Source organism: Thamnophis sirtalis, unplaced genomic scaffold (genome assembly GCF_051295495.1).
Source record: "Thamnophis sirtalis isolate CommonGarterSnake01/CBP01778 unplaced genomic scaffold, rThaSir2_p1.2 scaffold_10, whole genome shotgun sequence".
Classification (NCBI taxonomy): domain Eukaryota; kingdom Metazoa; phylum Chordata; class Lepidosauria; order Squamata; family Natricidae; genus Thamnophis; species Thamnophis sirtalis.
In genome coordinates, this window is record NW_028261390.1 from 62605066 (window position 1) to 62618798 (window position 13733).

The window sequence follows — 13733 nt, forward strand, 5'->3', positions numbered from 1 at the left end:
TGCAAATATTTTCATGTTTCCAGAAAGAGCATTGCTTCTAGGTTTTCTAGAATCTCACCTCTTGACTCAGCATTATAGACATTTGCAGTTTTTCCTGAAAACAACACAACCTCGTTTGGCATTTACTCACAGTGATAATTTCACCCGCTATTTTTGGTCTACCCTCCAGACAAATGAACTTCACCGGAGAAGACTTAAATCTTATGTTTCCCTATTTGGCCCTTACAGTCTCTTACCTGGAATTCCTTCACCTCATTTGGGGCTGATCTTTTGGTAACTAAGTGTGGCATTTGTTCTAATTACTAAAATTGTTTTAAAATGGAGAATATTAATTTTAATTCTTAAGTTCAGTACTTCTCTTTCCCCATATAAGTAAAGGGATTCTTCAGAGATGAAATGCAGCCACAAGCAATGTCTGAGTTGCGTATAGTTATTTTTCTTCTCTCTTTATGTATTTGCAAAATTTCTATACCACCCCAATTAATTCACAAAAAAGTACGGCATTCCTCGACTTATAACAGCTTGTTTAGTTACAATGGCACTAAAAATGCGACTTATGACCATAACATTACTAACTCGCATAACAACTGTGGCAAGAAATATTGCAAAATGAGGCAAAATTCACTTAACAAATGTCTCAGAACCGAAATGTTGGACTCAGTTGTAGTTGTAAGGCAAAGACGGTAGGTATAGAATAAACAATCTATAATTCAATCACTTTGAACCAGCATGATGAAATTTATTGGTGATTCGGTTCATAACTTTCCAGAATGGCGAGGATAAAGGGAACAAACATATTTTTAAATTTGGAACATGCGTTTCTACAGTTTATATATTTTTAAAAAAGTATGCGAGAAGCAAAGTGTCAGTTTGGTTAAAGTTGCTTAGCAACCTGGGAAAATATTACTTATGAACAAACAAAATAAAAGGAATATACCAAGCTTTGATGATACTGAGTCATGCATATGGTAATAGTCACAGGTTTTGCGAGGTGTAAAGCCTAATATTTGACAAAGCGGAGTAGAAAGAGTAATGACACTTACGAACTTTGGTGTTAGAGAAAACTCTTGAGATTGATAGCCATGAAAACCAACCATTGGATTATCAAACAGTTCCACCCAGAGTTTTTACTCAAGGCACACATGACCAGGTTCAGATTAAGATTGTTGTTATTAGTTGTGAAGTCGTGTCTGACCCATCGTAACCTGATGGATGATGTTCGTTGAGGCCTTCCTGTCCTCTACATCCTCTGGAGTCCATTTAAGCTCACACTTACTACTTCAGTGACTCCATCCAGCCACCTCATTCTCTGCCGTCCCCTTCTTCTTTTGCCCTCCATCTTTCCCAGCATGAGGCTCTTCTCCAGTGAGTCCTTCCTTCTCATTAGGTGGCCAAAGTACTTGGGTTTCATCTTCAGGATCTGGCCTTCTAAAGAGCAGTCAGGGTTGATCTCCTCTAGGACTGACCAATTGGATTGCCTTGCAGTCCAAGGGACTCGCAGGAGTCTTCTCCAGCAAAGTCAGATTAAGATGCTTTACATATTATGCAAAGATTTAGCTTCCTGGAAAATGCTTTAATACTATGAAAGATGGATGGCAAATGCAAAAAAGAGCCATCACTAAGATGGATGGATACTGTGACACTGTGATGATGGGTGCACCATTGGAAGATCTGAAGGAGCAGGTTTGGGACAGATTATCACGGAGAAAATCTAGCTATGTTGTCACTGAGTTGGCATCAACTTGATGGCAAATAATCGATCCAATGTTTGAAGTAGGGGCTTCATTTCTCAGTGTTGTTCATTCTCATAAGGGGAAAATGCAAAGAATAACAAAACATTTTAGGGCAGGGTTTTTGCAAACTGTGAGGTATCTATCTTGGGACACAAGTATCCAGTATGAGATGCGAGGAATCCTTTAGTTGCGATGTTATGAAAAATCTGCCTGTCCCCTGAATCTCGTTGTTCATTTGTGTTCATTCTGGTATCTTTCAGGGGAGGTCTTTAGAGGATTTTTTAAAATGCGTGTATAAAATAAGCTTATATCAGAGTAAAAGGAGGTGCGATGGCAAGAAGTTGAGGAACCGTTGTCCTAGAGCAAGGATTTTCATTTTTTTAAATTGTGAATTAAAAAACAATTTCTGGAATCCACGATTAAGCGTGGCGATAGAGATAGATAATATCTATAGAGATAAGAGAAATACACCCCCCCCCCACGCTTCCTGCTCTCAGATGCCTTCCTTAGCTGCTCTATATCTCCTTCAAAGTGCCATGGGCATCTTACCGCCTTTTTAAAGTGGCTCCACTATAAAGAAGGTTTCTTAGCTCAGGGGTCTCCAGCCTTTGTAAGTTTAAGGCGTGTGCACTTCAACTCCCAGAATTCTCCAGTCAGCATAGCATAGCTGGGGAATTCTGGGAGTTGAAGTCTACAAGTCTTAAATTCGCCAGGGTTGGAGACCGGTTAGCGCGTTCCTCAGAGGGGCCTCCCAGCGCCCCGGCTCTGCTTTTAAAGACGTTTGCAATAATAATCCCATTTGCTAATGTGGCTCCTCCTCTGAATAAATTCATTTTTTTTTCTCTCTCCCCGCGCTCAATCACGCGCACGCGCACCGTGCTCTTTTTTATTTACTTCGCCTCAGTTCCTCCCTTAGCCTCCTGGTTCCAACGAGGTAATCTGAGGTCAGGCGGGCCCGGCTAGGACGCCTGCGCAATGAGGTCCGTTCTACTAACGTTTCGGCGGCGCAGGCGCACCCCACCCCTTGTCCTTACTCGGCTTTTTGACGAACGGGAATCACCCTGGGCAGCCTTGGGCTGGAATGTGCGCCCATGGCGCATGCTTAGTAGCCTCCAAGGGACGTTCAAGGGGGGGAAAAAAGAGACGGAGGGGGGGAGGGGGCCCCTCGCCCGATCGGAGCCCCGTTGCGGGTTGCCAGAAGCGCACGCGCACAAGGGGAAAGTGGGGGGAAAAAAGCGCTTTTCCCAGGTTTGGCGGCGGCGGCGACGGCAGCTACTGTTTTGCCGGTAAGTGCCAGGGTGGCGCATGCGCGGTAGCGGGAAGGTTGCTGCCGAGGCCTTGGGAGATTGCCCGCCGTCGCTACTGCTGTTGCATGCAGCTTCTGAGGGAACGAGGGCGAGTCGCCTCGTGGGTGGCTCGTGGAGGCTGGACGCTGCAGCCCCGCGGCCTGAGGCACGAGTGAGGAGAAACCTTCCCCCCCGCGCGCGCGGTGAGGGGACAGGGACGCTGAGGGGAACAGCTGCCGCCGACGTCGAGACCGAGCGAGCATCCTCATCCTGCAGGGCGAGGGCGGGAGGACGGCTCTCCGCGGCCGGCGGGCTGAGGTAAAACTTTTGACAGGCGGGGTTGGCGCAGGGCTATGATCTCAGGCGTCCCCCCCCCCCTTTCCCGAAGGCCTCAGATGACCCGCGGTGGACGCGGCTCAAGGCCCTCTGGAGGGAGCCCTTCCCTTCGCTACCCGGCCACTCCCGTCCTGGCCGCTGGGGCTCCACAGCGAAGCGGGGACGGCGAGCGGCGCGGTTTCATAACGGAGCCGGCGGCCGCTTTCCTTGCCCTGTCCTGGGACTAATAAGGTTCCCGCTTGTTGCGGGAGGCTGCTTCCCAGGCTGGGCGCAGGCGTGCGAGGGGGATCCCGGGCGCTTCGCTTCTCTCTCCCCTCCCTCCCTCCCGGCCGCCTTGTGGGCGCGGCGGGGTTGCCCTCAAACGCCCTCTGAGCCCGCTCGCCCGTTTTCGTTTCTTTTTTAAATTTAATGTATGTGTTTTCTCAAGGTAACAGGTATAAACATGGACACGAGCACATGAAATGGGGACGAATAAATGGGGACAGTAGGACAGGGACGGTGGGCACGCTGGTGGGCTTATGCACGCCCCCTTTACGGACCTGTTAGGAATGGGGTGAAGTCAGGCAGTAGCCAGTCTAAGGTTAAAAGTTTTGGGGGTTCGGGGAAGAAACCACAGAGTCAGGTAGAGCATTCCAGGCATTGACCATTCAGTTGCAGAAGTCGTATTTTCTGCAATCGAGTTTGGAGCGGTTTACCATAAATTTGTATCTATTGTATGCTCCTGTGTTGTGGTTGAAACTAAAGTAGTCATTGACAGGTAGCAGATAATTTTATGTACTACGCTTAGGTCGGATCGAAGACGGCAAAGTTCTAAGTTGTCTAAGCCCAAAATTTCAAGCCTGGTGGCCTAAGGGATCTGTTGTGAGCAAAGGAATGGAGGACTCTTCTCGTGAAATATCTCTGGACTCCCTCAATTGTGTTAATGTCCGATATGCAGTGTGTGTTCCAGACAGATGAGCTGTATTGGAGAATAGGTCTAGTGAAGGAAGGATAGGTTTAGCGAAGGTCTTCCACGACGTCCCAGGGATGCAGGCGAGGAGATGTTTCCTCGTCTTCCCGGCTTGTGGAAGCATGGCTGAATTCTCCCAGGAGGAGCCTGAGAACCCTCACAGAAATCAATGCCTACAGGTAAGTCCTTGACTTACAGCCATTTGTTTAGTCGCCGTCCAAAGTTACAGCAGTGCTGAAAAAAGTGACTTTTTCTGACCCTTGTTCACACTTACCTCTGTTTCCCTGAAAATAAGACCTCCCCCAGATAATAAGCCCAATCGGGTTTTTGAGCGCATGCACTAAAATAAGCCCTCCCCAAAAACTAAGCCCTCCCCAAACACAGCAGCAGCCATGAGATGACCATGCTCGCCACCTCCTGCACCTTAAAAATAATAAGACCTCCCCGAAAATAAGGCCAAGCACTTATTTTGGGGGTCAAAAGAAAATAAGACCCTGTCTTATTTTCGGGGAAACACGGTATGACCATCGCAGCAACTCTGGTTTTTACATTTGGGTGCTTGGCAACCAACTCACATTTATGATAGTTGCAGTGTATGGGTGTGTTGTGTCTCTGTGTGTGATGTGATTTCCTTTTCCCTCCCATTTGCAACCTTCTGGTAAGTAAAGTCAAAAGGGAAACCAGGTTCACTTAACAACCATCTTAATAATTTAACAGCTTGCAGTGATTTGCTTAAACGTGGCGAGGAAAGTTGTAAAGTGGGGCAAACTCCCTTATCAAATTTCTCGCCGAACAACAGAAATTGTGCGGCTCAGTTGTGGGTAGTAAGTTGAGGACTATTTTGAAATTCTTGTTTGAATTTCTAACACAAGAAATATCAATAGATATACAACTCCCCCACCCCTTAAACCAAAGCTCTTGCAGTAGTCCTCAACTTACAACCACAATCGAGCCCAAAATTTATGTTGTTAAGCGAGAAATTTGTTAAGGGAGTTTCCCCCCACTTTACGACTGTTCTTGTCACATTTGTTAAGTGAATCACTGCTGCTGTTAAATTACTAACCAGGGTTATGTGAATCTAGTTTTCCCATTGACTTTGCTTGGCAGAAGGTTGCAAAAAGGGATCAGATGACCCTGGGACACTGCAACCAGCATGTGAATCTAAATCACCTGGCCATGGGAGCTGCAATGGTTGTAAGTGTGAAAAACAGCATTTTTCAGTGCTGCTGTAACTTTGAACAGTCACTAAGCGAACTGTTGTAAATTGAGGATTACCTCTACAGTAAAATGGTACCGACACCAAAATTGTTGGGAACCACTGATCTAGGGCATTGGATCACTCTGAAGCAGACATCTATTTGTTGATTTATTGCCCATAGTTAGGACTCCTGCCTGCCCTCTCTTCTGCAAGGCTTGATATGGGTACTGCCAGCAATAATAGGTCTTCACTTCTTGGTGCAGTTGCATTCTTTTAGTAATTGGTCCGTCCTCTATACTAATCCCTGCTCCTCCTCCCTCTAATCTTGTTCTTTTATACGTATGTGTCTAAATTTTCCTACAGTGGAAATCTGGTGAAACTTGACTCCTCTCCTATGGATAGGAAGCTGGGAACATCTTAAGTAAATGCTATGGAATTCAGCTATATATTGTTACCCTTTACAATATATGGGTTCATAGAGAACTAGCAGTCACACAGTGTTGTGTCTTCTGCTTAAAAGTGTCTTTTAAGTGCTTCTCTTTTAAGTGATAATCTATTTGTATTGGTAATCCTCAACTTACAGCCACAATTGAGCCCAAAATTTCTGTTGATAAACATTTGTTAAGTGAGTTTTGCCCCATTTTACAACTTTTCTTGCCATAGTTAAGTGAATTGTTGCAGTTGATAAGTTAGTAACCTGGTTGTTAAATGAACCTGGACAAGCATTGACTTTGCTAGTCAGAAGTTGCAAAGCTGATCACATGATCGTGGGACACACCAATGGTCATAAATATGAATTTTGATCCCATGATCATGGGGAAGCTGTAACGGTTGTAACTGTGGAAAACGGTCATGTCACTGTTTTTCAGTGCCGTTGAAAGGTCATTAAACAAACTGTTGTATGTTGGGGACTACCTGTATTTGGGTTTGAAGTTTTGTCTACACTTTCAAAAATCCTTTAGATGACCATAGCTTGAAGATTAATAAAGCGTAACTTGTATGGTTTATATGGTGACTTTAGGTCAGTCACTTTCTCCCAGCCCAGCTCACCTCACAGGGTTGTTGTTGTGCCAAAAATAGGAGGAGGAAGGTGTGTTATACACATTCACCATCTTGAATTATTTTTAAAAATAACAGTGGGATTCAATTAAAATAAAAAATGCATAAATACTTTTGCTGTTCTGTACACTGCAGAGCCAAAACTTTCTCCCATCTGTATGTAAGTTCCAGTGGTCTCCCATACAGGTATAACCAGGTTCATAAAAGGCGAATTTCCATGCTTCAAGAGCATTATGACAAATTACTAGACACCAATGTCAGTATATATTAAAATGTTTTCATATCTCAGAAAACAAAACAGTACACTTTACCTTGTTTCATTAATGATAATGAATTTGGGTGCCTAGTACTTTGAGTTATGGAACATAATATAGGTAGTCTTGATTTACAACAATTTGTTTAGTCACCATTCAAAGTTACAACGACACTAAAAAAAGTGACTTGCAATCATTTTCCTCATTTATGACCGTTGCAGCATCCACACGGCCACATAATTTACATTTGGATGCTTGACAACTGACTCACGTTTATGACGGTTGCAATGTCCCTGGGTTATGTGATCATCTTTTGCAACCTTCTAACAACCAAATCAATAGGAAAACTAGGTTCACTTACCCATGTTACTAATTTAAAAACTGCAGTGACTCACTTAACAAATTTGGCAAGAAAAATCATGAAATGGGAAAAATTCACTCAACAGATTTCTCAGCAACATAAATTTTGGGCTCAGTTGTGGTCATAAGTTGAAGACTACCTGTAGTCAGCATTAAAAGCAATTTTCAAGCAATGCAAGACCAAGAACAGAAATACTCTATTTCTCTCAGCTTCCTTAAATCTGATCCCATTATTTCCCTTGTGTACTGTGTTTTGCTGTAAGCCTTGCTGAAATTGCAAGCTTGGTCATATTACAAATCTTCATATTGTTTTGAACGAACAATATTGTTTAAAGATGATTAAAACTTGGGTGACCTATTTTTCCTGCATTAACAGCCACACTTACTATTTGCCATATTGGAGACCACATTTCGAATAATAAGACCAGGATAAAAAGTAAAATACACTATAATAAAGTAGAAGATGCTAGGAACTGGTTTATTTACTATGGTTATTTTATTTATTATGAGTGTGTTTGCTTAAAGGGGAGAGGGGAAGAGGAAAAATTCTGAATATACTATATATGTTTTCAGAGTTCCTGGGGAGGGTTGAGAATTTATGTCAACAGCATTGCTACTGAGTATCATTACAACTATTTGCATATTTCTGTCAACCTTTTGAAAAATATATATCTGTTTAGTGATATAATATGAATTATTAAAAGCAATGTAACTGCATTATTTCTTGCTATCTTCTGTTTAGCATAGTTGCTAAACTATACTGTACTTGACACTATAAATTTTAAAGCATATTTTTGTTGAAGACTGGGCAACAGTGCTGTGAATGCTCAATGTCATTCTCAAGTATAATAAATACTGTAACAATGTATGAATAATAGTGAACATGCAATGAATATAAATCAAGGATTATAAATAAAATAAGCATTAGGCTAGGGCAGAACAATGGTTCCATTAGATCAAAATAGTTTGTTCTCTTACTGCTTGATTACATATTGTACATGGCCAAAAACAAAACACACCATTGGAGCATAAGAGCAATATTCTTCAGTATTAGTCTTCAGCATCTTGTGCATGGAGATTATAAAACTGAGGTTTTTGAATATCAGTACTGACTCATCAGTTTTCCCATTCATTCACCTGCAACTTTTTAAATAGCAGTCTTATGGTCATTTACCAAGGAAAAACTACTACTAAATCCAATGGGACTTTTCTGCACAAATATTCAGCTTGGTCATTTAGTACTTTATACTTATCATATATTATTAAAATTGTGTTAATTGTGCCATTTCCTATTTCAAATTTAGTTGAACTTTATTACAATTTTATATTATGAACATGTGTACAGATTTCTTTCATATTATTTTATTCCCACTCATAATTTATACATCCCATCAGGTTCTGTGGTTTTCTTTATAAAAATAAATAAAAATAAAAGCAAAACAAATAGACTCGGTTTATTCTCACAATCTTAGCTTTATTTTTACCATTTTTAAATTAAATCATCTGGAATTGTTTTTAATATTCTAATGAAATAATCATATAATGCTTGTACTTGTACTTGTACTTGACACCTCTTCACCCATCGTGGGTATAGGCGACTTCCATGGAAATTTGACGCCACTGCCTTTGGTCCTGGGCTAGGGTTGTCAGGTGGTGCAGCCAGTCGCTATCATATGATTTTCGGCTAAGATTGAATGGGCGCATGACCACATCTTCGGCTTTCCGTTTGAAGTGACGCAGAGTGGTTAGACGAACACCTCCTTTTGGCCGTTTCCAGGTCGGACCAGGCTGTTTGGAATGGATACGGCGATCCATGGAAGCTGTTTCGGCTGGATATACCCAAGGGGACGCCAGTCCCAAGGGTCGACAGAGCCCGATTGATGGGAATGGGGGGCACCACGTGAAGGCCGGGTTGTCGTTTGATAGCTGAGAGGCTTTGCAATAAGCGTTGCAATGTATATTGCGCATCAACTATCCTTGCCCACCCATCATATAATGCATATAATGCAGTATTGATTTTTTTTTGCACTAAGGCATCTTGGCTTTATCTGGAAAATCTCCAACATGTATTTTAGGAAGTTATATATTATTTATTCTGAGATAATCATAAATATAGCATTATGAAGTGCTAACTTATCTGTAGAAGACTGGGACAAAGCATTCATCTTCCAACACTGAACGATTAGTCTTCATTTATATTGTGTGATGATTTATGTATAGCTCCCTTTATTTGATTGTACTTTCTATTCCTTTCAGATAATTCATGTTTCCCCGAAAATAAGACCGAGTCTAATATTAATTTTTGCTCCAAAAGATGCATTAGAGTTATTATCAGGTCTTATTTTCAGAGAAGTACGGTACTAAATGCATCCATCTGGCTGACTGTCTTAACTCAGGCTTATTTGGGGAGTATATCTTAAATTACAAGCATCCTGAAAAATCATGCTAGGGCTTATTTTCCAGTTGGATCTTATTTTTGAGGAAATAGTAGATTTTGTATCTCCTCCTCTTCCTCCTCCTCCCACCATCTATCATCTATCTATCTATCTATCTATCTATCTATCTATCTATCTATCTATCTATCTATCTATCATCTATCTATCATCTATCTATCAATCTATCTATCTATCTATCTATTTATCTATCTATCATCTATCATCTATCATCTATCTATCATCTATCTATCTATCTATCTATCTATCTATCTATCTATCTATCTATCATCTATCTATCTATCTATCTATCTATCTATCTATCTATCTATCTATCTATCTATCTATCTATCATCTATCAAAAAGGCTGCCTGCCTGCCTGCCTGCCTGCCTGTCTGTCTGTATGTGTGTATGCATGTATGTTCCAGTGTAACTCTGGAGCGCCTTGAGCATTTCATCCAAACTTGGTACACAGATGACTTACCCTCTGGAAACAAATACTGTGGGGGTGGCATGGGGTAAGACACCCCGTGTGTGTGTGTGTGTGTGTGTGTGTGTGTTTTTGTGTTCCAGCTTAACTCTGGAATGCCTAGCCCGTTAAAGAAAGCAAGTGTGGTGTCCTAGAGCGGCAATTGTTTGTGATGTCAGTTCCTTTGCAGCTTCCTCTGGAAAGCCAGATGTTCACCTTCCAGTGGACCAATGGGGAAGCGCCTGATGGATTTGGGGCAAAGTGCCAGGATCGTAGACAGGGCAGGAAAAAGGAGTGTATGGGAGGAGGAAGGGAGAGGGCAGGGATGATGGGCATGGGAGTAGGGGGAAGATAGGCCCCTCTCAATGGCTCCCTGTCAGACAAATGCTTCGATGTCTATAAATACCGGACAATGCCGGGTTATCAGCTAGTATGGAATAAAAGATCTGAGCATCTTTTTTTATACTCTGTATAGGAAGTCAGCCTCTTTTTGGTACATCCCTTTATGGGATAACATTACAAGATTATGCAGATGGGCAAATTAAGAACAACAGGATTAAAATTAGGTTTATATTCAATTAAAGAATATAAACTGTAATTAAAGAATTCAATTAAAGAATAGAAATGAAGAACATGTATGCCTTTTGGTTAAGTTTTAATTTTTCAAATTGAAAAGAAAGCCTTGCCTGCTATGATTAGAACTCCAAAGAAACGCAAAGTATTATGGTAGATGGAAGAATAATTGGCAGATGATTAATGTAGGTATCCAGGAGCCGTTTCTATGGGCATTCATTTCTTATAAGAAGTATTTGACTTCCTCATTTCTTTGAATGTCTTAAAATACATGACCAGGCTATCTTTTCATTTACAAGAACTCAGTAAGTTTTTAGATCTAGCAAATTAGTTTGTTGCTATGGTCACATCAATTTCTGAGATTCCTCTATTCTTACCAATAGAAACTTGAGAACTAAAGTCACTGGCAAACACAAATACAAAAGTTGCAAATGTCTGAAGTTGAATAAATCTCATGCTTGGAAATTTATCACTAAAGACTTAAAATGTTATGGATTTTATTTTTAACTTTAATTTTAAGCACAATATACATTTATATTGCTTGGAATATTGCAGTAAAATGTTGCATTCCTGTGGAATTGGTTTCATTTCAAGAAATTTCATACTCTATTATCTGGGTTTGAGAGCTTTGATTCTAAGTATGTCATAGGGTTGTTTCCTCAAGTTGGTTGGCAAATGATTTTAAGCTATTATTATTCAAAAATTGTCTATTATATGGCATAAGATCATGATGTAAAAAAGTAAACAAAATTACATACCAAAATTAACAAACAAAATCCTAGTGGTTTAAAGCAGTTCCTGTTTGTTATGCTCTGGCAGATTACAGATAAAGTCCTTTCTCAGTATTTAGAGCAGTACTTCGCAAATATTTCCCTTCATTACCCAAAACTGCTTATCAGAAAGTCCTTTTTACTCAATGTAGAAATAACGTTTTAAGTTAGCTTAAATGTCAGTGTTGTGATGGGTTTCTGAGCATTACTCAACCTCTTTTACTGAATTTTTGGTAATTTACCCAGGTTTGGAAAGCCCTAATTTGGAGGGAATCTTAACTGTTTATTATGTTTTTCACCTGTATTTTCTGGTAGGTAAACATTTGGTATGCAAGGGCAAATCCGGTAATATTTATTCTGGCTTTGTAGTAGTAAGGTTTCTTGAGAGACAGTTGCATAGTTTCCTAGTAGCAGCTCTTTTTCCTGGAAGAAATCTTGGTATTAAGACTCTGAAAGAAGACAGCCCCTACGCAATGATGTCAAAGCATAAAATCTCTTTTTAAAACAGGGATACACAAATTTTTTAGGGGAAGGAGTACATTCCATCTAAGAATGATGCGGCAGTGCTGGTGTTGAGGCCAAAAAATACACAGACAAAATAATGAATTTGTGTGTGAATAAATATAAAATATATATGAATTATTTATTTAAAACTAAATAAATAGCAGGTGGCTTTACAGACTGTTAGATCCACTCATTGCAAAACTCATTTTGCCCTTTGCTGCTCAATCTGCACAAGCCTGAACAGGGAAATCAATGGGGGATTTTTAACAACACTTTCGCTTTGCCTATACAAACCTGTGGGAGCCCTGTTTTGATAAAGTCACGAGTAAGTTGACAGGACTCCTGCAGGTATGCTCAAAGTGGGTCTGCTGTCAAAACTTAGGACTGGCCATTTCTCTGTGTTTTGCTTGTGCAATCCAGTTGCCTGGTTACCCAGGCAAAGTGAGAACAAAGCAGGGCCATAAAATGCCTAGTACGTTTTGATACTATTCGCACTGCAAAGTTGTCTAGGCAAAGCAAGAGCTAGTTTTGACTGCCCCTTTTTTCTGTGCAAGTATTCTCAGCAGCTTATGTTTTCTTCCTGGGAGTTCTACCTTACAATTTAAGAATCAATGATATTTGGTATTAATTGAGAACAATGTGTATGATTAATTAATAGGTAATAAAATGACAGAATTTTTGCTAAATAACTTTTAACAGACTTATATTCATATATTTTATTAAATGCATGTGTATATACACACATCAGGCATCACCAAATTGAACAAGAGAGAGAGGGGGAGAGGGATAGATAGATTTGGATGGATAGATTAGATAGGTAGGTAGGTAGATAGATAGATAGATAGATAGATGATAGCAATAGGAATAGCAATAGCAATATATACCACTTCATAGTGCTTTTACAGCACTCTCTAAGCAGTTTTACAGAGTTAGCATATTGCCTCAACAGACAGACAGACAGTCAGATATTGAACAAAATGTAAAAGTGCACTTCCTGTGAGAAAACTTATTTCTAGATTTGTGGTTTCTGCCATGAAAAACCATGGGGAAGATGGCACCTGGAGTGCAAATCCATCTCTTTCCTAGGCTGTCCTAGGAAAGCTGAGAATGGCCTCTTCCTTAGGCCATTGGGTTCATCGTGTACTTCAGTACTTCAGTAATGTGATATCCCCAGAGAAAGGGTATCATTCTCACCCTTTTGATTTTTCATACATTGTTAAAAGACTTGCCTTTTTTCCCAAGCTTTTAAAAAGCTTGAAAGAGTGCAAAGTGCTCTTTGCACTTTGACTTATATGCTGCTTCATAGTGCTTTGCAGCACTCTCTAAGTGGTTTTACAGAGTCAGCATACTGTCCCCAACAATCTGGGTCCTCATTTTACCAACCTCAGAAGGATGGAAAACTGAGTCAATCTTGAACTGGTAAGGACCGAACTGTGGCAGTGACCTGAATTAGCCTCCAGTAGGTTAGGATCAGGGACACGGTGGCTCAGTGACTAAGATGCTGAGCTTGTAGATCAGAAGGACGGCAGTTCAGCAGTTCGAATCCCTAGTGCCACATAACGGAGTGAATGCCTGTTACTTGTCCCAGCTTCTGCCAATCTAGCAGTTTGAAAGCATGTAAAAAATGCAAGTAGAAAAATAGGGGCCACCTTTGGCGGGAAGGTAACAGCGTTCTGTGCGCCTTCGGCGTTTAGTCATGCCAGCCACATGACTACGAAGACATCTTCGGACAGCGCTGGCTCTTTGGCTTTGAAACGGAGATGAGCACCGCCCCCTAGAACCAGGAACGACTAGAAAGCATTTGTGGGGG

General features: G+C 41.0%; 1 protein-coding gene across 5 annotated transcripts in view; it reads left to right on the top strand.

Annotated features, from left to right (window-relative positions):
- Positions 1–2885: 2885 nt before the first annotated feature.
- CLOCK (clock circadian regulator) overlaps positions 2886–13733 on the top strand; it is a 55713-nt gene continuing 44865 nt past the window's right edge. For 4 of the 5 annotated variants that reach the window (XM_087724721.1, XM_087724725.1, XM_087724724.1 and 1 more), the window contains exon 1: positions 2886–3019. The gene's annotated coding sequence lies outside the window, so the exon portion shown is untranslated. Of the gene's footprint in view, positions 3020–3057; positions 3338–13733 lie in introns of those variants that run through there. The other variant, XM_087724722.1, reaches the window with a different exon arrangement.